We start from the raw sequence: 3,293 nt of genomic DNA, 5'->3' as shown, positions 1-3,293 counted from the left end.
CATACAATTCATTTTTGATTGTTCATTGTTCCCTGCTTGAAGCACTAGGGAACCAAGCCAAGCTATTGTAGAGCTCGATGGGCCATTGGTGTAACTCAATATGAGGCAGCTTCTTGTGTTGCTACTTGGCAAATTCTGTAGCTCAGTTTTAGAGCCTCTGCTTTGCAGGCAGGAGGTCCCAGGTTCAATCCCTGGCACTTCCGGGCAGGACTAGGATGGACTCTCATATCAAAACTCTGGAGAGCTGCTGGCAGTCAGTGCATGCAATATTGAACTAGGTGGACCAACAGTATAAGGGAGCTTCCTATGTTCCAAGCAGAATGGGAACACACTTCTAGTTTTCTCCTAAGCGTCCTTCATTTCAGCTTTCTAATTTAGAATAAAGAAGGCGGTATTATGTTGGTGTTGTTAAGCAATCGGGAGGCTGAAACCCTCACTTATATAATGTTAAAAATCCACAGATCTTCTTACATATCCTTATTTATTTGGTGCTTGTCTCTAGCCTAGATTGTCACAGAGATGTCATAAAGCACTACACTAGGTTCTGGAATTGTCCTCTGGAATGGAGATTAAATCAGCCAAGAGGAGTGTAGAGGGACAGAAGCAAGTCACCTCCCCCCCAAAAATATTTAATCCTTTCACAAAGAGTTTTGAACACCACCGTGGAAATCGATAGCAGGGATAAAGCCCTTGATCCAATGCTTACCCGATACAGCAAAGGCCCCATCATTCAATTAAGCTTTATATAGTGAGTTTTAAAGCCATAAGAGCCCAAAGGAGATTGCAGAAACTGGCCATTTGTTTCCCACGGCTGAAGCTCAGATCTTCTCACTACATTTGTACATTTGAGAGTCACTTTGGGTAGCAGTGAGAGGGTTGGACCAGGACCTAGGAGACAGGGGTCCAAATCTCCAATCAGCCACAAAGTTGCTACCACGCAGGGTGGCTGTGAGGATGAGTGGAGAAGGCAAGTCCATGGACATTGGCTTGAGCTCCTTGGATGAAAGCAGCAAACCAATGTGCCAATGTTTGGCCTGCAGTGGGCAGTGCTTTCTAATGACGGCCTGTCAATCTGTCAGCTGTCCTTTATCAATGCTAAGTACTGGATGGTTGGAACAGGTTTGGGGGAGACTCAGGAACCAGTGTCAGTTTGCGGAAGTGGCTTGGATCTATGGGTTCCGTGGACATCAAAGATGCCAGGGCAGGTTGGATTCCATTGATGCTTTTTTCTTTTCTTTTGAAATGTAAAGAGAACCCTGCTTTCTTCCAGCCCTTGTACTCTTTCTCTTATCTCTCAAGGCCACACTTGGTAGATTTCTCCCAACATTGCCACACAGAAGGGATCCTTGCCTTGGTCAGCATCCAATGACATCTGGAGGTTGTTTTGCCAGTTCAGTGCAACAGCATTGCACAGATGCAAGACATGCCTAATCCTGGCTCCACCTCTTTTATCCATGGCACTCCACCACTGTCCCACCTCTGTCCTCTTCTTGTGTGCTGTTGCACCAGAAGTGGTTTAGTTATGCTGGCCACATGACCTGGAAAGCTGTCTGGGAACAAATGCCGGCTCCCTCAGCCTGAAGTGAGATGAGCGCTGCACCCCGTAGTCACCTTTGACTGGACTTAACCATCCAGGGGTCCTTTACCTTTATACCTGGCCTTGGTCCAGTATATCTGAAGGAGCATCTCCACCCCCATCATTCTACCCGGACACTGAGGTCCAGTGCCGAGGGCCTTCTGGCGGTTCCCTCACTGCGAGAAGCCAAGTTACAGGGAACTAGGCAGAGGGCCTTCTCGGTAGTGGCACCCGCCCTGTGGAACGCCTTCCCACCAGATGTCAAAGAGAACAACAACTACCAGACTTTTAGAAGACATCTAAAGGCAGCCCTGTTTAGGGAAGCTTTTAGTGTTTGATGCATTACTGTATTTTAATATTTTGTTGGAATCTGCCCAGAGTGGCTGGGGAATAAAATTATTATTATTATTATTATTATTATTATTATTATTATTATTACCTTTTCCTGTCTGCAATGTGTCTTTGAACTGTGCAGATACTCCTTCCTTGGCTTGATGGATGCTGGAAAGATGTGTGAATGTCAACACCTCTGACTTTCACATAGCCACTGGGTGAAGGTGAGACTCACTTCTGTTGCCTCACTTACTCTGGCCCCTGGCCACACCCATTGCTACCCTGTGGCCCCCAGAAGGTTATATGTGAGGGAGTTTGGCCCCCAGTCTGGAAAAGGCTCCCCACCCTTTCTCTAGCTTGGATGATGTAATCGGGCATGATGTGGATAATTTCCGGAAACATCTCCTAGGCCAGTCATGGTTTGCATTGGAGGCCTGGCTCACTGCACACCTGCAGCAGCAAGAGGTGTTGTTGTCAAAGAGCAGGGAGGCGGTGGTTCCCCACCATTTATATGGGGACCATTTTCAATGCAAAATGTCCTGATCATTTGCTATGACTCTCTTGCCAGAAGCTTCATGCACTGTATCCATCATCCTGGTGCTTTGTACAGCTTTTAGTAAGCAGCGTGGTGTCAGTCACATTGAAATCTGAGGAAACCCAGATTTTTTTAAAAAATATATATTAATTAAAGTTCAATGGATTCCTTATAAAGAATAGATGAAAGGAGCAGCCAGTGACAAGGGAGTCATGGAGCTTGCTTTTCTGAAGATTAACTAAAGCTCCCATGAACTTCCTGCCTGCCTCTCTGGAAGGCTTCCTGGTTGCTGGGCTGCTGTTGTTTCCCCCCTTTATTATTTCACCAGGCCGAAATTATTTCAACAGATTGACAAGTGCTTGTTTACAAAAGGAGGTGAAGGATTAGCATCCCCACAAAGTGAGATGCAAATAGAAAAAAGATGCTGATTTTGTGCTTTAACGTTACTATGTTAACAATCAAGCAGCTCAAAAGGTTGCATTTTGTTTATTTGTTTGTTTGTTTTTAGGGAAAATGAAATCACAAGATATAAACGGTACCATATTTCAAGCATGCCTGTGGGGTCACTGGGGCTCCAGATTCCTTGTCCCAGTGCTTACCCTGAAAAACCATTGCATATGTAGAGTGGTCTTTGTCTCTTCTCATATTCTTATCTGTCTTTACACCCATCCCTGCCATGACTCCAGAGCATGGGATTCCAGGCGAGGGAGGGAGGCTGGCTTTGCTCAGCTGGACATTTCTGTCACGGTCTGGTTCAAGGGCAATCGAAATCCCGGCTGGGGACTTTGGGACCGGGGGGAAGATGGCGGGGTGGGAGCAGGAATGGGAGTCCAGAAGCCAGGAGTAAGG

The 3,293-nt window shown here is 46.3% G+C and overlaps 1 long non-coding RNA gene across 1 annotated transcript; it reads left to right on the top strand.

Moving 5' to 3' along the window:
- The first annotated feature begins 574 nt into the window (after positions 1 to 574).
- LOC308486919 lies at positions 575 to 3,036 on the top strand. The gene is made up of 3 exons (XR_013991383.1): positions 575 to 1,205; positions 2,052 to 2,133; positions 2,953 to 3,036. It is a non-coding gene; the product is annotated as an uncharacterized lncRNA (long non-coding RNA).
- The last annotated feature ends 257 nt before the right edge of the window (positions 3,037 to 3,293 follow it).

The sequence above is a fragment of the Podarcis pityusensis genome, assembly GCF_964106645.2.
Source record: "Podarcis pityusensis genome assembly, chromosome: 10".
NCBI classification, from domain to species: domain Eukaryota; kingdom Metazoa; phylum Chordata; class Lepidosauria; order Squamata; family Lacertidae; genus Podarcis; species Podarcis pityusensis.
Note: the sequence above shows the minus strand (reverse complement) of the source record. Positions and strands in the feature narration are given on the sequence as shown.